This window comes from Mustela erminea, chromosome 3 (assembly GCF_009829155.1).
Source record: "Mustela erminea isolate mMusErm1 chromosome 3, mMusErm1.Pri, whole genome shotgun sequence".
Taxonomy (NCBI): domain Eukaryota; kingdom Metazoa; phylum Chordata; class Mammalia; order Carnivora; family Mustelidae; genus Mustela; species Mustela erminea.
Window position 1 is genome coordinate 45,619,934 of NC_045616.1, and position 23,134 is coordinate 45,643,067.

The 23,134-nt window shown below is 39.1% G+C and overlaps 2 long non-coding RNA genes across 2 annotated transcripts in view; one reads left to right on the top strand and one right to left on the bottom strand.

Annotated features, from left to right (window-relative positions):
* Positions 1 to 23,134, bottom strand: part of LOC116586117 — a 282,787-nt gene that overhangs the window by 42,204 nt on the left and 217,449 nt on the right. The gene's annotated exons all lie outside the window — the stretch shown is intronic.
* LOC116586118 lies at positions 2,322 to 11,734 on the top strand. Its single transcript, XR_004283899.1, has 4 exons — positions 2,322 to 2,380; positions 3,220 to 3,391; positions 8,229 to 8,231; positions 11,646 to 11,734. It is a non-coding gene; the product is annotated as an uncharacterized LOC116586118 (long non-coding RNA).

Consider the following 23,134-nt stretch of genomic DNA (forward strand, 5'->3'; position numbering starts at 1 on the left):
TCAAAGAAATACAAATTAAAACAAGCAAATGATAGTACCCAATAGACATAACAATGTAGAAGAAGTCATATGATCATACTACATAAATACTTCGAAATCTAAGTGGCCAATACTAGAAGTTAGCATATTTAGATAAATAGTATGAAATGCTATGCAGTCATTTAAAATAGCAATTGTTAGTACAATATAAATACATGGGGAATTTGGGGGCTCTTGGGTGGCTTAGTCAGTTAAGCATCTGACTCTTGGTTTCGGCTCAGGTCATGAATTCAGAAACTTGAGATGGAGCCCCATGTCAGGATCCACACTCAGAAGGGAGTTTGCTTGGGATTCTCTCCCTCTCCCTCTGTTCCTCACTCTCTCTCTCTCATTCTAAGATAAATAAATAAATCTTTAAAACAAACAAACAAAAACATGAGAATTTTTAATGTTGACTAGACATAAAGAATGTTTCATGAAAAAAGTATAATCTAAAATACTATGATTATATATATCATAGAGTACACAGACCTATGAAAAGAACTAGAAATTACTATGCAACAGTATGTATAATTATATAGGAAATGAGATTACAAATTAATTGCTTTTAAATGTTTATTTATATTATTGTTGACCTTTATTAAAAATCACAGGGATTTAGGATTTAGAGGTTTATAAGTATAATCTAATTATAAGAGAAAAAATAGCCAACTTTATGAAATACAAATTTTAATTATTGAGCTTGATATTTATTACTTTCTCTTTTCTTTGTTTCAAAGAATCCAGTGAATATCATTTTTTTAAAATTTATTTTCAGTGTTCCAAAATTCATTGTTTATGCACCACATCCAGTGCTCCATGCAATACGTGCCCTCCATGATACCTACCACCAGGCTCACCCAATCCCCCACCCCTCTCCTCTCCAAACCCTCAGTTTGTTTCTCAGAGTCCACAGTCTCTCATGGTTTGTCTCCCTCTCCGATTTCCCCAAACTCACTTCTCCTCTCCACCTCCCAGTGTCTTCCATGTTATTCCTTATGCTCCACAAGTGAGTGAAACCATATAATTGACTCTCTCTGCTTGCCTTATTTCACTCAGCATAATCTCTTTCATAATCTCATAATCATCCATGTTGATACAAAAGTTGGGTATTCATCCTTTCTGGTGGGGGCATAATACTCCATTGTATATATGGACCATATCTTCTCTATCCATTCGTCCATTGAAGAGCATCTTGGTTCTTTGCACAGTTTGGTGACTATGGCCATTGCTGCTATAAACATTGGGGTACAGATGGCCCTTCTTTTCATTACATCTGTATCTTTGGGGTAAATACCCAGTAGTGCAATTGCAGGGTCATACGGAAGCTCTATTTTTAATTTCTTAAAAAATCTCCACACTGCTCTCCAAAGTGGTTGCACCAACTTGCATTCCCACCAACAATGTAAGAGGGTTCCCCTTTCTTCACATCCTCTCCAACACTTGCTGTTTACTGACTTGTTGGTTTTGGCCATTCTAACTGATGTAAGGTGTATCTCAATGTGGTTTTGATTTGAATCTCCCTGATGGCTAGTAACGATGGACATTTGTTCATGTATCTGTTAGCCATTTGTATGTCTTCTTTGGAGAAATGTCTGTTCATGTCTTCTGCCCATTTTCTGACATGATTATCTGTTCTGTGTGTTTTGAGTTTGAGGAGTTCTTTATAGATCTTGGATATCAACCCTTTGTCTGTACTGTCATTTGTGAATATCTTCTCCCATTCCGTGGGTTGCTTCTTTGTTTTGTTGACTGTATCCTTTGCTGTGCAGAAGCTTTTGATATTGATAAAGTCCCAAAAGTTCATTTTTGCTTTTGTTTCCTTTGCCTTTGGAGACATATCTTGAAAGAAGTTACTGTGGCTGATGTCAAAGAGGTTACTCACTATGTTATATTCCTCTAGGATTTTGATATAGATTCCTGCCTTAAGTTGCAGTCTTTTATCCATTTCGAGTACATCTTTGTGTAAGGTGTAAGAGAATGGTCAAGTTTCATTCTTCTACACATAGCTCTGTCCTATTTTCCCAGCACCACTTATTGGAGAGACTGTCTTTTTTTCCACTGTGTATTTTTTCCTGCTTTGTCAAAGATTATTTGATCATAAAGTTGAGGGTCCATATCTGGGCTCTCTACTCTGTTCCACTGGTCTATGTGTCTGTTTTTGTGCCAGTACCATGCTGTCTTGGTGATCACAGCTTTGTAGTAAAGCTTGAACTCAGGCAACATGATGCCCCCAGTTTTCTTTTGTGACATAACAAAATCTTATGACATGGCGTATGCTTTCAGCTACAGAGACCAACTTCCTAAAACTCTGCTTTAAATTCTGTAGCTACTAATTACTCAACTTCAGTAGCCCTTTGTGGTAAGGATGGCTCTCAAGCTGTTTGCCTAACTAAAATGTCTGCTTTGATCACTGCCTTTTATTTATACTCAGAGGGACATGGGAGTTCAGGCCCAGAACCTAAGCCCTTAGTGTTATCAAGAAATACAATGGCGATGGTCGCCAAACTGTGGAAAGAACCAAGATGCTCTTCAACGGATGAATGGATAAGGAAGATGTGGTCCATATACACTGTGGAGTATGATGCCTCCATCAGAAAGGATGAATACCCAACTTTTGTAGCAACATGGACGGGACTGGAGGAGATTATGCTGAGTGAAATAAGTCAAGCAGAGAGAGTCAATTATCATATGGTTTCACTTATTTGTGGAGCATAACAAATAGCATGGAGGACATGGGGAGTTAGGAGAAGGGAGTTGGGGAAATTGGAAGGGGAGGTGAACCATGAGAGACTATGGACTCTGAAAAACAATCTGAGGGTTTTGAAGGGGCAGGGGGTGAGAGGTCGGGGTACCAGGTGGTGGGTATTATAGAGGGCAGAGATTGCGTGGAGCACTGGATGTGGTGAAAAAATAATGAATACTGATATGCCGAAAATAAATAAAAAATAAATTTAAAAAAAAAGAAATACTTCTTTATTCAGGTGAAAAATTATAAATTTCACTGTTCTAGTCCTTTTTTACTATTTGCTTTTGTTGCCTAGAGGAAAGGAGAAGGGTGTGTTTTCACTCCTGTTCTTTGGAGCAGTATGTCTAGAGCAGGGATACTACAGAACACTAAAGACAGATTTGATTCAAAACAGAAAATCAACAATCTGACAAAATACTATTTGACCTTCTTCTTTACATTTTTATTCTCAGCCTTTTCCCTCAAGGTCCAAACTGGATGTTTCCAACCCTGAAAAAGTAATCCTGGAACAGCTGGCCCTATACTGAAAACAAACTATACTGACCTAGGGTGTGGTTATTCCAAAAGAGACAAACTACCAAGCAGACACTGGATATTCACTCTAGAGCTGAAAAAAGGAGAGGGGTATCTAAACAACACTCAATTCTCACAAGACAGGAAGGCACAGAAGCCAATTAGAGAAAAAGATGAAGTCCCAGTTCCCTTTGGTCTGTTTTCAACATAGATGCACAAACCTAGTGGATTTAATGTGAGAAATTCCCAGGGGAAAAAATTCTTTTAAAAACTTTAATTCACATGGAAATGAGGCAGTGTTTAATTCACCTTAAAGGAATCATTTAACCCATGGAAATAAACATGCAGACACTTGCCCAGAGAATAAAGCAATTTGACAGTAGGCTTAAAAACAATCCTTAAAAGCACGACCTCTCTGCCTCTTTCCTCCACATGGCTCAAAATCTTCCCCTTTTGCTCGATGAAATTCAAACTCTGAAAACTTTCTATTTTTTCTTCTTTTCCACATTCTTCTTTAGTTCAGGTTAAATGGGAATTGCTTTTATTATCTTCGGTCAGTCAATTACTTGGCAGCTTATAGAAGTAGAATACACAGTGAACAGGGAATCTGAAAAAGTGTGTTCAAGTCCCTATTCCGTTACTAACTACATAATCATTGACAAACCAGTTACTTCTATAAGTTTCTGTTTTCTCATCTGTAAGATATGAAGGATGAACTGCATGATTGCTAAGATGCCATCAAACTCAAAAAGCTCTGTAATTGGTAGGAAAAAATACATATGGTACCAAGAAATACTGGTAGAAAGGCATACATCCTTAAAAGCAGATGAAAAGTATTGAAAAGGTGGTGAAACCTTATATTTCATCTTTACCTGGCTTGATTTCTCAGAACTGAATCATCTCATGGAATGCATTACTCAGAGCCAAAAGACATATAGATCAAAACAAAGCTCTAAAAATAAAAGATGAACCTATGTTAGGAAGAGGTAACTGGGAGCCAGTGAATAAATTCCTGCAGTAGGAATTTCTTACATTCTCTAAGACCAAAACAAAAAAAAAAAATTAGGTGTCCATTTCAGTGCAGCTTTTCTTCTTGGCAGACCAGTTTCTAGGGATTAGCTTTGATTACAGTTCTGCAACCTGAAAGAGAAGTTATGCAGGGCTAATTTATTTTCTCACTCAGCCCTGGTTATCACAATGTAGATCTAAATCACAAACAAGTTAGGAATAAGGAATATGCAAACAAGATATAAGGAAATTCAGAATAAGTATCATCCATAAATAATTCCCAAATCCCACTCTATGAAACAGTTTCAACTTCCTCTTTATTTACAAACTTTTTCCCAAGAGATAAGAGTAAGTCCCTAAACTTGCTTGTTTGATCTTTGTCCTTCTTTCTTCAACTTGTCAGAACTAAAGTACTGAAAGCTAAAATGAGTCTTCTTACTACTCATCTTGTATAGTAGTCAATTCTTTGGTAGAAGGCAACAAAAACTATTTGTATTTGTCAGCTCAGACTGTTGTAACAAAATACCACGGGCTCTGTGGCTTCAACAACAGGAATTTATCTCTCACAGTTCTGGAGTCTAGGAGGTCCAAGATCAAGGTATTGACCAATAGAGTTCCCTGATGAGGGCTCTCTTCCTGGCCTGCAGATAGCTGCCTTCTCACTAGGCCCTAGTATGGCAGAGAAATAGGAATCAAGGTCTTTGTTATCTTTTCCTATAAGGACATCAATCTCATCGTGAGGGCTTTACCTTCATGACTTCATTGAAACCAAATTACCTCCCAAAGGCCCTATCTCCAAACACTATCAAATTTCAGGTTAGAGCATATGAATTTGTGGTGGGGCTGGTGAGGATGGAGGGCACAGTTCAGTCTATAGCTCTACAAAAGAAATATCCTTTATTCAAGGATATTGAAAACTCACAGAATCAAAGAGAATCTAACAAACCAGCAGCATAGCTCAGTGGGCTAGGTAGCAAGAGTCAAACAACTCAAAGAGAATGGGATTATCCTAGCTTGAGTCATAGGCAGGGTACCTTGTTTAATAGTTTTAAGAGCATATCATAGAATGGGGTTGGGGAAGGTGGGCAAAAGAGGGAGTAATTCTCCATAAAGGAGAGAAATGGATTCAAGATAGCCAAAAAACCCAACAAATATCCAGGGTTCTCTGTTAAGCAAAGATTTAGAAGAAAACAACATTTCTATGCTGGCCCAAACACTCATTAACTCATCACCTTGGGTCAATATATTAGACTTTCTGAACCTTAGTTTTTGCATCATTCAAATAAAGAAGTAATATCTGTCTAAGGGCAATATTGCACTGACTACACAAGTTACATTCAGAACAGCAAATGAGTCCTAAATGCTCAAGAAATGTTAGTTCCCTCTTGCTGGTTGGCTATATAAATCTGTATACACAGAATTTACTTTAAAAATACAAAGTAGGAGTGACTGGGTGGCTCAGTCAGTTGAGTGTCTGCCTTTGGCTCAAGTTGTGATCCCAGGGTCCTAGGCTCTCTGCCCAGTGTGAAGTTTGCTTCTCCCTCTCCCTTTGCCTACCACTCTGCCTGTTTGTGTGCTCTCAATCTCTCTGTCAAATAAATAAATAAAATCTTTAAAAAATAAAAATAAAATATAACTTGTACTATGTGGACATGTTACACTACTATAAATATTTTATATATTAGGCAATTTTCTGACATCAAAGGTATAAGGGGCCTTGAAGCAGGCTTAAATGTTTAACTTTTGGTAAATCCTCCTAGACTGAGGTGAGAAGGTCAAGTTTTAACATTAGAGGACTAGAGAATATACAAACTTGGTGACAATATGTCTCGTCATTTCTAGGAGCCAAAAATAAACCCCCTTCTGTTTGCTAAACATAAATGGATATGTTCCTCATTAAGGTCTCCAGCCACACAGCTTGAATCTGCAATTTTAACTGAGATCTTTGGTCTTTGAACCCTTTGAAATTTTATGCAAAATTGTGCGTGTGTGTGCACATGTGCACACAAACACAGGTTGAAAACCACTACCTAACCAATGGGGAGCAGATAAAACCCTGCGAGCTATTCCAAAGAGCAACAGCCACTTTCAAAATTGTCCTCCTTTTGAGACAGACTCAATATCCATCATTGTACAGTATATCCCATTAACATCTACAACAAAGTAGCAGCAAGTGCATAGCACACCACAAAGTAAATACCTATGCCAGGTGATAGCGTGTAATTAGTCCATTTTAGCAGTGGAACTTTTTTCCATAAAAATCCTCCCTTAAGGGCGCCTGGGTGGCTCAGTGGGTTAAGCCGCTGCCTTCGGCTCAGGTCATGATCTCAGGGTCCTGGGATCGAGTCCCGCATTGGGCTCTCTGCTCAGCAGGGAGCCTGCTTCCTCCTCTCTCTCTCTCTCTGCCTGCCTCTCTACCTACTTGTGATCTCTCTCTGTCAAATAAATAAATAAAATCTTTTAAAAAATAAATAAATAAATCTTTAAAAAAAACAAAAATCCTCCCTTAAGCCAAGTATATAAAACAGGCTTTCTAGACAAATAAGTTCTACTGGTAGTTTACATTTTCACTGATTCACAGAAAAGACATGTTTTGCAGAAAACCTGAAGCATACATGAGGGTCCCTAGAGTCACTTGGAAGACTAGATTGCTAAGATAATGGAGAGCAATCCTACTATAGATTCATATTCTCCAATCTCAGTTGCAGCTTACCTCTAGCTGGCTTCCTTCCCCTTCCCCACGATGGCTATCTCATTCTTCATGTAAGTCCTACCTGATCCCCATTCCCTTATTTCCTGGAGAGCATATGGACTTCTTCACCAAGAAAGTCAGGCCTAAACAATGTAATTGCTTAGACTTTTTTCCTCTTTCCTCAAGCTTGCTCTATTGCTCTTATCCGCACTCATTCTAAACTCCTTCTCTATTATCTTAGTTTTTTCCCCTCTTCAGCTACTCAAATATCACCTTCATGTTTTTTTTCAATATATTTTTGCCATATCAGTACTAGTATTACTTAATAGTTTTCTTTATATCGATTCATTTTATTTACTTACATACATTGAAACTTTTTTTGTTAAAACATTTTTCATGAAAAATTTTAAACATACAAAAAGTAGAAAATATTGTAAAAAGCCCCATGTACTCTTCAACTTCAAAAATTATCAACTCATAACCAGTCATTTTTTTATTTATACCCACCCACCTGCCCCCGTCCCAAATATTTTGGAAAAAAAAAAAATCCCAGTCATCATACAATTGCAACAATAAAGACTTCGGTATGTGTCTCTGGAAAGGTAACAACTTTTTAGACATACTTTTGTTTTGAAATTAGCAAATAAGGAACAAGGACAGGTACAGAATAAGGAAGGACCACAGTCTAGAGAGAATAACAACGTCCACAGTGTGAGGAGGAACTAGAAATGAGACAGGGAAAGAAAAGTAGGACAAAAGTTGGCAAGTCAAGTCTCCAAGGATTGAGAACAATACAACCAATGCCAGGAAACTGGTGGGTACAGATAAAGGCTCTGATACATGTAGTTCGGTGGAATCTGGGGAAAATGGGTATGCCACTGGTGGATGGGAAATACAACCACAAATAGGGATGGGAAGAGTGGAAACTGGGGAACTGGTTCAGGCCTAGGAACTGACTGGGTGCTAGGTAAGTGATCCTGCGATTGGAGAAACATTGAAGAGAACTGGGAAAATGGGGTTGAGAAGGAAAAGAATGTAGGAGCTGAGGGAACAGAGAGACTGGGAAAGGCATAGCTGCAGACTGAAATTAAAATGGGGTACTAATTTGGAAAGGGTTTGTTAGGAATGTACGCTAAGGTGGTCTTGAGGAGGGACACTGGGTGTTTTAAGAGAGGGGAAGCTGAAGACTGGGCAGGGACAAAGAAATAAAGGCTGTATATTGGTTGAGGGCTGAGGAGAGGTATACAGTATGTGACTATCTACCCTAAATGGGTTGTAATATTGGCCTCAGGCAAAATAACTTCTGCACACCACCAGTGATTTCCTTTCTGAGAAACTCAGAGACCTTAGTCCTCACACACATTTCTCTGCAGCATTTCACTGTCTTGATCACCATCTCTTTCCATTACAACTTTGAGTTTCATGATACTCTAGTTTTCCACCTTTGGATTCTCATTCTACCTTCAACTTGTACCTCTCAAGATCCTTAGGTGGCTCAGCCTCCTCTTCTATCTCCCTTCCAAGGCAACATTCGTCAAGGTTATATATATAGTGATCAATCTTATCTATTCTCATCTCTATATTGGTTCCCAAGTCTACATCTCTAGCACTATCTGCCATCTTGAGACCAGGATGCAAATTTCTAACTACATATTGTATTAATGACTCCATATTGGTGTGCTGCAGATATCTTAAATCCATAGTGTTCAGAAACTAATTTTTTTAGCTCCACGATTCTATTCATCCTCCCATTTTCCTTGTCTTGGTCATAACAACTCCTATCATCCATTTGCTAAATGAGAAACCTTAGTATCAGTTTTGATTACTCTTCCTTCACCACCTGGTGTAGGCATGTTTGTGGTCACCAGCATTCTTTTGAATGTCTATTCTATGTTTGAGAAATTCTTCAAACCATCCAAAATGGAAGCTAGAACCTCTCTTTCCTAGTTTCCATTACAGCTAGGGTATAGTGAGGAAGCCACAGCTGTGCAGTATGCACTTTCATGAGGTCAGATGTAGAGGTGTGCAGTTTGGGGCAAGCAGTGGTGGAGGTTCTGGTATCCCAAGTCCAGCATCAATGGTCACTTGTGGTATGAAATGCAGTGTCCAGTGGTGCCAACAGTGGACTCTTCACCATAGAAGCCGCAGGGTATGGTGTGACCATAGCTCCTGGCTGCATGGCTCCCAGGTCTAACTCTATAGATTTTCCAGAAATCTGTGACCTGGGAAATATCCTTCCATAATCCTTTTTCTACTTCATTAGCTGAGGATGTTCCTTTGCAACTGAGGATGTTCCTTGCAACTAGCACCTTGACACCTAAATTGCCCCAGTTTCCTACAATCAGTTACTAAGTTTTGTCTTCTAGATATACAGAAATATTCTGATGTTAAGTCTTTTCTTTCCTTTCCCATTGCATCCATCTTTATTCTAGCTTTATCATCTGCCTCAGCTCCCAGGCCCACCTGCTTCAGAACATCTTGCAATGTATATTCCTTTGATGATATCTCCCATGGAACTCATCACTCCATTAACTGTGCCTTAAACATACAACAATTGTAGCATTGACCCCACTTCTTTGGAGTTATTTGCTTAAATCACTAACTTAGTCTGTCAGGCTGAAACTTAAAAAAAAAAAAAAAACACAGATTGGGTAGTTTATAAATAATAGAAATTAATTTTTCAGTTTTAGAGGCTAAAAGTGTGAGGTCAGAGTGTCAGCACGGTTGGGTGAGGAAATTCTTCCAGATTTCTGACTTCTTGTGTCCTCATATGGTGGAAGGGCTGAGGGAACTCTGTAGAGTTTCTTTACAACAGCACTAATTCCATTCAAGAAGGCTCCACCCTCATGACCTAATCACCTCCCAAACCCTCACCTCCTACTAACACATCACATTGTGTATTAGGACTTCAACATATGAATTTGGGGGTCGGGAAACACAAACATTCAAACCACAGCAACCACTGTTTGCCCATTAACCTAGGAGTTAAGGCAGTGTGGGCTTAGTAGAAAGAGCACAAGTTCTGATAACAGGCAATGAAAAAATTTCCTTAACCTCTCTAATTCTCAGTTTTCTGGTGATAATGCGAATGACTAGTGAAAGCAAATTCAGCAAAGAATCAAAGACACAATTATTATAGATTTCATTCTCATAGGTACTATCACACAAGCTTCCATCTATACCAGAACAGCTGCAAAATCATCTATGGTGTGAGCTAATGCGGGGCTCAAGTCTTGCTTACTACAAGTCCAGCCTACAATGAATAAGCTATGTCCCTCAGCCCCATCCTCCCTGCCTGGCCAAATTCCTATCCTTCCTATGCCCCAGGAGTGTGCTCACTAGACCTTTCACAGTCCACTGATATCACACTGTACTGGTTGACCTTCACCACTGGGAACCTTTCCTATAGGGCAGTAGAACAATAATTGAAATAATGAGTATAAACACTTGGCAAGGTACCCGACCTGTGGCAAGCAGCACTCAACAAATAGTGACCATTATCATTATTCCTTCTGAGCAGAGATACATTCTCTTTACATTCCATCGCACCCAGAACACTAAGTCATGTAAATTGCACTTGCTAAAAATTTAAAGAATATATAAACTTATGACCAAATTCTGATTTTATTGGAATAGAATGTCTTCCTCTCCCCCAGCCCTTACTCTTTTCATTTAGCAAAATTCTACCTAGCTTTCAACATCCACTACAACTCGCACCCCTATTACAAAGCCTTTCTCATGACCCCTGGTCAGGATTACTCATTATTTCCTCTAGATTCCCCAAGCTCTTTCTTTATAGGTGATACAGAACCTATTACAAGATTCATAACTTGATTTACAGTTATTGACTGATTGACAGATTGATATATCTCTCTAATTAAGCAGATATTGATTGGGGACAATGACCTATATTACTCTCCTTTGTAAGATTTATAGTACCCATGACAGTTGATTTTATGTGTCAATGGCTAGACCATAGTACCAAGGCATTTGGTCAAACACTAGTCTGGACATCGCTGTGAAAGTATGCTTTAGATGAGATTAACATTTAAACCAGGATATTTTGAGCAAACCAGATTACTCTTCATAATGTGGATGGGTCTCATCCAACCAGCTGAAGGTCTTAACAGACAAAAGACAGACTTCCCCACAAGCAAGAGGGAAGGCAGCCTACAGACCACCTTCAGACTCAAGCTTCAACATCAACTCTTCCCTGGGTCTCCAGCCAACCTGAATTTTTGGACTTGCCACCCTTCACAATCTAATTCTTTCTTTTAATTAATAAAAAATTTTTAAGAGAGGGAGAGAGGTGGGGAGGGGCAGTGGGAGAGGAAAAAGAGAGAATCTTAACTAGACTCCTCACCCAGCACAGAGCTCAATGCAGGGCTCTATCTCCCAACCCTGAGATCATGACCTGAGCCAAAATCAAGAGTCAGACACCTAATCAACTAAGCCACCCCGGCACCCCCACAATCTAACTCTTTAGAATAACCTAGATAGATAGATGATAAAGAAGTAGATAAACTGATCAATCTTAAAGGTTGGGGGGGAATGTGTGTAGATAAACATATCTACATATATTTTATGTATCTCCCATTGGTTCTGTTTCTCTGAGAATGCTAGCTAATACAATCTCTCTCCAGTATGTGCTCTCCCATGGAAGAGGTGCAGTAACTATTTCATGAATGGATGGAGCTGGAAGTAAATGAATGAATGGAGTGAATAATAGGAGATGAAAACGGCCGAAGAATTTGAGGCAATTGAGTATAGGGACAAGGAGAGCGGGGGAAAGGCTTAGTAGGGTGGACAGTACCCTGAGGGTAAGAGCTCAGAAGTTCCACCTCTTATCCCATTTTCCTAGACAAGGCCCAAGGAAGACAGTGATTGTTCAGTAATAAAGACAGTATGTGAGGCCAGAAGTTCTTTTGGCTGAATCTTGAAGAGACCAGGGTTCAGACAGGGTAGTGGTGAAGGAACTCCAAAGCAAATGCTGGAGCCTGCCTAAAATGATCACATAATTGTTATCCAGTTGTGCACCTAAGTTCAGTAGCACAGGCTAGTCCCAGCCCTCCGTCCTTTCCATACTGTGCTCCCCTTTTCGCTCATCAAACCTATTGTGTTGCCTACATCTTCCTTCATACTCTCCCTGACACTTTTATACCCAGAGCCCCTTATCTCTCATTACCATATACCAACCTTGGTGGCCAGTCAGCCACTTTGGGCTTCCCAGCATTGCCCAGACTGGGCCACATTTAAAAGCCATGTCATTCTCCAGTTTCTGCAAATACAGGCGCTATATAAGCAGGTTTTTAAAAAGGAAAACTATAAAATATGGACAGTAAATTACATTGCTGCTTTCCCCTCCCATTGAAAAATGGCAGGCTGCTAAGTGGTTTGGAGCTCAGTCAGTGTTTCAGATTAAAGGGAGTTGAATGTAAACCTCACATTACTTCTAGAGCATGAAAAAGATAGAACCTTAAATAGTCCCCATAACTGACAGAGGGAAAGGGGGGGTGATTGTCAGTCGTTAATGCTATTTTTGTATTTGTATATAGATGGAAGGTCTCTGGAGCTTTTTAAAGTGCAAGTATGCCCATTTTAAAGCAAGCCAATTAAAAAAAAAAATCCAGTCTAGCAAAACAGATGAATTAGCAAGTGGTTCTCCATACTACGAAAGAATTCTTCTCTCCAAAAGCAATTAAGATAGTCTCTATGATTATTAATGGTTTAAAAGTCTACCACAAATGTGTTTCTAATGATCCATCAGAAAAGTATTTCCCTAATTGATGGGACCCGGTAATTATTTAGAGACTATAATGAGCTGTATCCATATTGCATTATTTAAAACCTGTATTTACTGGAAACCTATATTGGGCAAAAGATTTCCCTACACATACACAAATGGCCCCTCTTGTCATATTGAATTGTAAAAGGAAAATTAAAAGCAAATAACAAATGTAATTTAGGAATGAGATTATTTGAAATTCAAAGTAATATTCCTATGTACCCATTTTCAAACAGCATTGACTTTAAAGAAAAATTGAGTGCTTGATATTACGGAAGCCTTGAATACAGAATTTGTTCATTCCTCAGGTATACTGTGATGCCCTGGTATCTCTAAAGTGGATATCTGTGCTATCCTCTAAAGTGGATATGAGATGAAGATGACGTTATCCCTCCAAGAAAGTTGGAGAAATAAACCATTCATATGAACCACTTAAGAAACGAGGTCAGTAATCATGCAGTTGCCACATAGAGAGTTACAGATGGCAAGTACAACAGGAAACGGGAGACCAGGATGGGCTGAAGCGGTCAGAGATATGAAACTTGAGCTTGCTGTTGAAGGAGACAGATGAGAGGAAGAACAGCAGGAATCTGCTCCTAAGCAGGCTTGAAACAAGTCCAAGGAGACTTAAAAACGGGAGGGGAAAAGGGGCAAAGCGCAGAGATAGAAGGGAAGAAGTGGAACTACCTAGAGAAGCTATTATCAAATAGCAGGCAATGGAAACAAATGGAACAATACAGAGTCAGAGGGATCATAATCATATGAGATCAAACTCCACAGTAGCAAAAGGCAGCCAGGTGGGCTCTCTATTGTTCAAGCTGCTTCTATGTGGTTGAAAATCTATATATAACCTTGACTTCCCAAAACTTGACTACTAAGAGCCTGCTATTGACTGGAACCCTTCCATTAAACATAAATAGTCAATTATATATTTTGTATGTGATCTGCCTTATACATTATATTCTTATAATAAAGAAGAGAAAATATCAATAACAAAATCATGAGAAAATACATTTATATACTGGGCTGTATTTATTTTTAAAAATTTGTATAAGTGGACTATGCAATTCAAACTCATGTTATCCAAAAGTCACCTGTACTATACTCTGACAGTGTCCAAGTAACATTTTTTTTTAAAGATTTTATTTATTTGACAGAGATCACAAGTAGGCAGAGAGGCAGGCAGAAAGAGGAGGGGAAGCAGGCTCCTTGCTGAGCAGAGAGGCCAATATGGGGCTCAATTCCAGGACCCTGGGATCATGACCTGAGCCGAAGGCAAAGGCTTTAACCCACTGAGCCACCCAGGTGCCCCTCCAAGTAACATTTAAACCTTTTCACAATGAACCTTGTTTGAAACTCTAAAGAGTTCTTCTCCATTAATTTGCCAGCACTAACAGTTCTATCACAAAATGCTTAGCAAAGTGTTAGCAGCAATGTAAACAGTCTATCCTGTTCTCATGCTCATTATACTCATGAAGTGTTCCTTCCTACACCTGGGATAGATTTCCTTAATGCAGCCCCTGACTCCATTGAATTCTCCTCCAAGTGTTGGAAACTTTGTCCCTGATCATCTGAGGGATAATATGTGCTATTTCACTAAGTCATAGTAAGGTGGCAGATTTTGAGCAAGATCTGTAAGTTTATTGCCTTAAAAATAAACTTTTAATTTTCACAGCAGTGTCAGAGGTAAGAGTTATCCTGGCACCAAAAAAAAAAAAAAGAGTTATCCTGGCCCCTGGCACCAAAAGAACTCTCTCTGGCACCTGGCTGAGGGACTAAAGCAAAGTGTAAAAGATCCAGGGCTAGAGGGTGGAAGACAATTCACTCTGTATACCAAATATCCCAGTTATATTTCTAGATCATGGTTCCCATAACACTTCATACTTTAAAAATTCTTTCTTTTACCTTGTCTCATGTTCTAACTGCTTTAAAATAAAACACCCTTGAAAACTAGAAAATACTGGGGCACCTGGGTGGCTCAGAGGGTTAAAGCCTCTGCCTTCGGCTCAGGTCATGATCCCAGGGTTCTGGGATCGAGCCCTGCATCGGGCTCTCTGCTCGGCCGGGAGCCTGCTTCCTCCTCTCTCTCCGCCTGCCTCTCTGCCTTCTTGTGATCTTTGCCTGTCAAATAAAATCTTTAAAAAAAAAAAAAAAAGAAAACTAGAAAATACTAATTTGCTTTATTGTGGTATAATATAAATACAGTATAAAGCACAAATCTTAAGCATACAACTCAGTGAATTCATATATTTAAATACAAACACACACACACACACACACACACACACGCGAGCGCGCATAACCTTATGCAAGCACCACTCCACAAATTGGAATATAAAGCATTTCCAGTACCCCAAAGACTCTCTTGTACTCCTCCCCTCAATAATTTTTTTTCCTCATAGCACTGAAACTTTTTTTAAAATAAAAATTAAAGTTAGAGACAATAACTCTCAGCTATACTCAATCCACTAATGTTTGGGGATGCTTATTTCAAAATTTCAGTTTTCACAAGTAGTGATATGCTTTCAAGGTTTCAAGAAGTAGTGGGAAAATGGGAAAAAAGATTACCAGTGATTATGGTTTCTCCAGGAAAAACTGTACTACCCCTCTCATCAAACCCCAGCCTTTTGAGTTCACTCATTCGGAATTTCTTTAAAATACTTTTAGAAGAAAATCATATGTAAGAAATGTTGATAACAGGAAAAACAAGTACTGGGAGACAATTATTAGCCTTTAAAAAAATTTAACCCAAGAATATACGCCACAATATAGCCATCACCAACATATGAGGTCAGCAGAAAAAGTAAAAAGGGAATTGAGCAAGGGGATAGCTGGCTTGGTTATTTTTTCCTTTTTCTGTTGTTCTTGTTAATTTTTATGCTTTTAACTTTAATCTTGTTGAGCATAGAAATAGGATACCAGCATAGATGTCACTGAGGGCAAGAATCAGAAGCAAAAAACAATTCCCAGAAAAGGGAATTTCATACTTTTCTGAGAAAGTTAGACTGGGTTATTTCAGGAAACTGTAGACTTACGACTATTTAAATAGTTAAGCAAGTGTTGTTTTTTTTCCCCCTGTAGGCCACATAACACAAACCACAGACAATAAATATCACTTGTGAAAATCAGGCAGAAAGAAGAGAAGTTTCACAAATGCACCAAACTATAGACAGATTAGCACCAAGAGACCTCACCACAATAACTACCTCCATGGTCAGGGTTTGAAGTACATTCTGCAATTAGCAAAGGCTGAAGTCCTTAAATTTAATCATCATCAATTTACTGAAAATACAAAGATGAAATCTTTATGAGAGCTACAGTTACATACTTTTGCCCATCACTCAACAGCTGTCTATGGTACTGTAATGGCTATGTTATTTGCAATATGCACCATATGACCAACAGAGAGCCTACTTCCCCCTCTCTTTCTGCCTGCCTCTCTGCCTGCTTGTGATCTCTGTCTGTCAAATAAAAAGGCAAATTAGATAAAAGCTTGAGACCCTGAGTTTAGGAGGGTCTCTAACTTTTTCTACTCCCTGACATAATTTCTATTTAATGTTCACTATTGCCCATGGCAACAAGAGGTAAGAGAACTAAGCCTAGCCTCCACCTACCATGTAACCAATAGCGTCAAAAAATACTGGAATCAAAACAGAAAAAAACTACTGTTCCTTTGCTATCATTTTCTTTCTCATTCTCATGGTCAATAGGACATGTCAGGTTCAATTATAAAAGGAAAATTAGAAGTAAATAAAAAATATAATCTTAAAAATGGGATTATTTGAGATTCAAAATAATATTCCTATGTATCCATTTTCACATGCATTAACTTTAAACAAAAAACTGAGTGCTTGATATTTTCTCCTCTGTTAGCTGGTTATAAGGACCTTTGTCCCAGCAGGGCTTTGTGTGAACTGAGAAAGAAGTCTCAGTGCAACAATAGTGAATGGCATAGGTTTCATTAATATACAACTTTTATTGACAATTCCTGGGCTCACCAGCTTTTAGAGTTGGTTGTGTGATCCAATGATAGGTAATTCTGGTTGCATGGTCATTTGGTATCCCATAGTCTAGAGCCCAGTAGCACCCCAGGAGCTCTTCACTGAATGGTGTCCAGTTCTCTAGATGGCATGTGCTAGGTAGGGGTCTGCATTGTGATTCTCCTTAGGTGGTTGTTAAAGACTAAATGCTTGTGTCCCTCAAAAGTTATATGTTGAGGCCCTAACACTCAGTGGGACTATATTTGGAGATGGGTCCTTTAAGAAAGTCATTAAAGTTAAATGAGGTTATGAGGTTGGATCCCTGATATAGCAGGATTAATGTCCTCTTAAGAAGAGATAACCAGAGGGACGCCTGGGTGGCTCAGTGGGTTAAAGCCTCTGCCTTCAGCTCAGGTCATGATACCAGAGTCCTGGGATCAAGCCCCACATCGGGCTTTCTGCTCAACAGAGAGCCTACTTCCCCCTCTCTTTCTGCCTGCCTCTCTGCCTGCTTGTGATCTCTGTCTGTCAAATAAAAAAAATAAAAATCTTGGAAAAAAAAAAAAGAAGAAGAAGAGACACCAGAGAGCTCACTCGCTCTCTCTCTGTGTATATATCTAGCTCAATCTCCTTCTGCCCATGCACCGAAGAGAGGCTTTACAAGGTATAAAAGCAGGCATCTGTAAGCCAAGAGGAGAGCCTTCTAGCCTTCATAACTATGAGAAAATAAATTTCTCTTAAGCCACCCAGTCTCTGCTATTTTTCTATGGCAGCCCAAGCACACTAATATAGGGGGATTTCCACAAACTTCACACAGTGTCTTTTCTCACCACCAGTACTCCTCCTATCAAAAAGTCTGCTTGGTTATATGGCCTAAGCAGGAAGGTCACCTATACCACAACCTAGAACTAGTGAACACTTTCTTCTTATGTGTCCTATTCAAGGAAGGCAGTCTTTTGTACCATGCAGAAATATGTTAAAGAAATATTCAGAAGTTAGACTATATTGCCTCAATAACTTAAGAGGCCTAGCAAATGTACTTACTTCTTGGTGTTAGGAGGTTTGAAATGCAACAATTTGTTCTTTATTTTGGACAGATATTTCAGTGTGCCCCAAATCAACGTACTTGAAGAAAGTCACTATTGTGGTGAGCACCTGAACCTTTATAGGGTTTATCTTCAGCCATCTAAAGCACATGTATCTACCAACACTTAAAATATACTTGTCACATTTTGTTCATCCAGTCCAATGAATGTGGTGTTGTTAATATACAGGATGAAGGTGATATACTACAGAATGTCCAGAAAGCATATATCCCTTTGGACTATATCATGTTAAAGGGTGAAAAAATGAATATAATCCTCAAACTATTATCATTCTAGTTAATGTAAACTGTTTCTAATCCCCCTTCCTGTTAGGAACAGAAAAGAACAAAAACACCAAACTAATGCTTATATACCATGTACAAGAGGCTGTGTTAATCTATTCTAACACAGATACTGCATCTGGCACAGCAGCGGCAAATGGCCTATTGTTTGGTGGATTTTGCAATAATCTTCTTTAATCCTCCAGGATCTGAATGTTTTTTGAAGAGGTCAGATAAGACTGGTAAATGAAATGTGGATATGATAGGAACTGCCTCTATCATTTAGGTCTTTAATGGTGACACTAAACTCTATGCCTTCAAGATATGCTATTCTTACTAATTTACTCTCTTGGCTAGGGCTAAAGGGTAACTTCACAGGCTTCTATTGGGCCTTCCTCAATATGATAATTCTTAACCGCTAGGCCAAAGAACCAAAGTGGAAATTCTGACAATTACCTATATACACATTTCAATTATATATTCTGAGCCCAGTAAAGTGACCACAGAGTGGATCTGTGGACCCAGCAGACTTACTGTGAGTCAGACCTGAGTCAGAATTCCATTTATTACTGGCCTTCATACACCCTACCCACCCTTCCACAGAAGGGGACCATCGGTCTCTAAGCTTCCATGTCAACCGAGACCCTGTCTCCAACAGTCCTCAGAATGTTTATGTATTCCCTTTTCCCCAGTATATAGTTATCTAAATACATGGTCTTAGTTCCTTTGGGGAATTAGTGGAAGAACCATTACCACATACATTTCACATGCTGTTGCAGGATGCTTCTTCCTAAAAACCTACTCTTTCCTTCAATTTATGGCTTCTAAGTCTAAAAATTGGCTCAGATCTAAAATTTTGGCCAAGAACTGTGCCTTTTTATTAAGGCAATTGTCCTCAGCATCCTGATTACCCATCCTGCTAGGTTCTGCATCTCCTTTTGGGTTTAGATCCTTTTTTCCTTTCTTAGCAAGCTCAGCACTTCCCTGGCCACATTAAATTTGACTTGAAACTAGCTAATTATTGGTTAGGATCTGAGGGGTAGCCTATATGGTTTTGTAAGGCAAATGCTGTGTTGCCTTCAGATAGGGGGTCGAGTCTCTAACAAAGAAAAGGCTACTTTTGCAAGCCTAAAAAGTTCAAGGATAGTTAATTAAGTTCCTTGACACTGATGTTCCCATCTCAAGTTTTAGGGTCTTATTCTTTTCAAAAAATAGGAAAAGTTGGCATAGCAAAATTTGTTATATGTCCTTGGCATAACAAATTTGCTGGGGCTGAAAATTTAACCTTTTCTGTAAATGTGCTATTGTTTTTCTTTTTTTTTTTTTTTTTTAGATTTATTTATTTATTTTAGAGAAAGAGGGAGAGCACGTGAGTGGGAGGGCCAGAGGGAGAGGAAGAGAGAATATCAAGTAGATACCATGCTGAGAACGGAGCCCAACATGGGGCTTGATCTCACTTCCCTGAGATCACCATCTGAGCCAGAACCAAGAGTCTGATGCTTAAATGACTGTACCACCCAGAGCCCCCAAATGTGCTATTCTTAAAGTTAAATCTTGTTGTGCTCCTCAGTACTTTCTGCCCTCAAGCTGCAGATGAGTCTCTTTATTTGCGGCTAAGGAGATCCCAACTTCCATACTTCTTCTTTGAGTAGTAATTAATCATTGTCTTTCTCTGATACCTTAAAGACACTAAGCATAGGCACAGAATTCCCTTGTCCTTATAATTAGTACTCCCATCTCTCAAAAGTCTGAGATGTTGCACCATCTAGTTCATTCTTTTCTATGGGTTCCCCATCCAGTTCATCACCAGTGACAAGTGAAACAAATGAATGACTACTTCATGATAGGGATTAAATGCCATTGCCAGTGAATTGCAGTAACCCAGCTCCAAAATCCTATTTTAGAGTCAGCTTCCTTAGAGCACTGCTGGTACCAAATCACTAGCCAGTTTCCCTAGGAAATATTCTGAAGGAGTTTTGAGTGCATAAAGTTTATTGAGGAGGATCCTTCAAATTGACACCTGTGGGGGCATAAAGGAAGTAGGTGTGGACAGAAAGAACTGAACTTCATTGCAGTCACAACAAAGGATTCAGCCGTCACACTGGAAATCTCTGAAGCTAGGGTGGCCCTTCCTCAAAGCAATGAGACTCAGCCTTTGTTCCTCTGCCTGAGCAGTCATTGTATATAGGCTGCCTCTAAGAAAGTGGTGTGATCTAGTGTAAGACAACCCTTTGGCGGGGGACAATTCCCAGGGAGGGACTTAGCTTAGGGCCCTCAGTCTCCAACCTTCTCAGTTACTGGGAAAATTAGTGACCTGGTTTGAAAGGGGAGATCTGGATAGTAGTGAACAGTACCCACTATGTAGTATAAACTCACACTACACATACATACACACACACTTTTTTTTTCTTTTTGTAATGAGACCTAGGATAAAGTCTAGAAATAATGCTTCTTTTGATAGATTTTTCTAAGAAAAATAAGGCACCCCATTCTTCAAAATGCTGAAAACTGTTCTTCTACCACAAGAAAAATACACACTGATTCCAATCAAGGACAGGATCAAGAATTTAAATATTCTTGACACAATGAAACCAAAACATGACATCTAATACAGATAAATGTCAGTTCAAATTATTTAATTGCACAAACATAGACTAGAAGAGTCTGATATGATAACATTTCACACAGAAAATATGCAGGGAGGTTAGTTGTTTCTGAACTTAATAGGTGTCTAGAGTATAAAGGCAACTACCAAGAAAGCAAATGCATTTAGTCTCTATTAATAGAAGTATAGTATTACCAGCAGATGCTATGGTTCTGCCATATATCCCATAATGGACAACCACATCTGGAGAAATACTCAGCTCTCAGTTTCATGTTTTCAAAGACACCATTCAAAACCAGACTGAGTCCCAATAGTAGCAATCAGAGGTCTGAAAATAATGCCCTATGGAGAAAAGCTGAAGGGTAAGGGGTGGTTACTCCAGAAAGGAAAGGCCTTTGTGGGGAAGAAGGGAGTCAATCGAATATATTGCATCTGGGTTTCTCCAGAAAGGACTAGGATTTCTAGGCAGAAATTACAGGGAACAGATCTTAACTCAATATAATGAAAAACTTTCAAACAATTAGAGCTGACAATGGAACTAGTAGCAATGGCTCTGCCCTCAAAGTGCCTAAGGCCAAAGCTCTTCTCAGGAATGCTGGGGGTAACCCCCTGCCTCACCCTGACACACACTTTAAAATTTTTCTAAGACCAGGGGTTAAGAACTAAGACCACATCAGGCCAGAGAAGGAATACATTTCAAAAAGAGGCTAATATTTTCCTTTACTTTTCCTTAAGCATCTCTACTATACCTAAAACTCTCCCAAGCTCAGCAATAAGACAGGAATCCTGCTTCTATTATTTTACCTTCCCAAGAAAACAGAAGTATGTATGAATGAATGAGTAAATGAATGAATAAATGATAAAATGACAAATAGCTCATTAATCAACCAATACAACTAAGATATTTCTTATCTCATATCTAGATATGCCCATCCATATCCTTACTCAAGAACTCTGCAATAAAGTGAGTTCTTTGTGTGAATTCAAGTAAATTGTCACCTCCCTGGGGCCCAGTTCCCATATCTGGGAATAAATACAGCTGTTGGAGTGAAATAATCCCTCAATCTCTCTCAGCCTGAACAGTCCCATAGCCAAAGGAAAGAAAGTATTGTTTTTATTAAAAATGCCTTAGAAGTCATTATGTATCCAGGAGAAACTACATTTTTTTCCTGACTGTTGGAATTTATGACTTAGTAAAACACCTAGAAGAAAGCAGGAGATAAAGAACTTGAAAGAAGAAAAATTTCAATATGGTTTTGATTTGAATTTCCCTGGAGATACCACCTTACACCATTTAGAATGGCAAAAATTGACAAGGAAGGAAACATCAAATATTGGAGAGGCCGTGGAGAAAGGGGAACCCTCCTACACTGTTGGTGGGAATGCAAGTTGGTACAGTCACTTTGGAAAACAGTGTGAAGGTTGTTAAAAAAAATTACAAATAGAGCTACTCTATGACTGAGCAATTGCACTACTGGGTATTTACCCCAAAGATACAGATGTAGTGAAAAGAAGGGCCATATGCACCCCAATGTTCACAGCAGCAATGTCCACAATAGCCAAACTCTGGAAAGAGCAGAGATGCCCTTCGACAACGAATGGATAAAGAAGATGTGGTCCATATATACAATGGAATATTGCTCAGCCATCAGGAAAAATGAATACCCACCATTTACATCGACCTGGATAGAACTGGAGGGGATTATGCTAAAGGAAATAAGTCAAGCAGAGAAAGAAAATTATCCTGTGGTTTCACTTATTTGTGGAACATAAGGAATAGCATGGAGGACATTAGGGGAAGGAAGGGAAAAGTGAAGGGGAGAAATCAGATGGGGAGAAAAACCATGAGACGATGAACTCCAAGAACAAATTGATGGTTTTAGAGGGGAGGAAGATGGGGGCATGGGTTAGCCCGGTGATGATTAAGGAAGGCATGCATCACATGGAGCACTGGGTGTTATATGCAAACAATGGATCATGGAACACTACATCAAAAACTGATGATGTACTGTATGGCTACTAACATAACATAAGAAAGAATGAAAGAAAGAGAGAGAGAGAGAGAAAGCAAGAGAAGAAAAATCTCTAGGATAATCCGAAATGTTTATTTGGTTTGGTTTTTCACTTTTTAATTGTTCCTGTGAGTTCACAGAAATGTTTCAAAAATCTATTACTCAGTGTTAGGTATTCATGACTAGCAGGAAGTCAGTTGATTTTGATTTTAAGAACTCTGTACTGGGGCGCCTGGGTGGCTCAGTGGGTTAGGGCCTCTGCCTTTGGCTCAGGTCATGATCCCAGGGTCCTGGGATGGAGCCCTCCATCGGGCTCTCTGCTCCGCAGGGAGCCTGCTTCCTCCTCTCTCTCTGCCTGTCTCTCTGCCTAGTTGTGATTTCTCTCTGTCAAATAAATGAAAAAAAA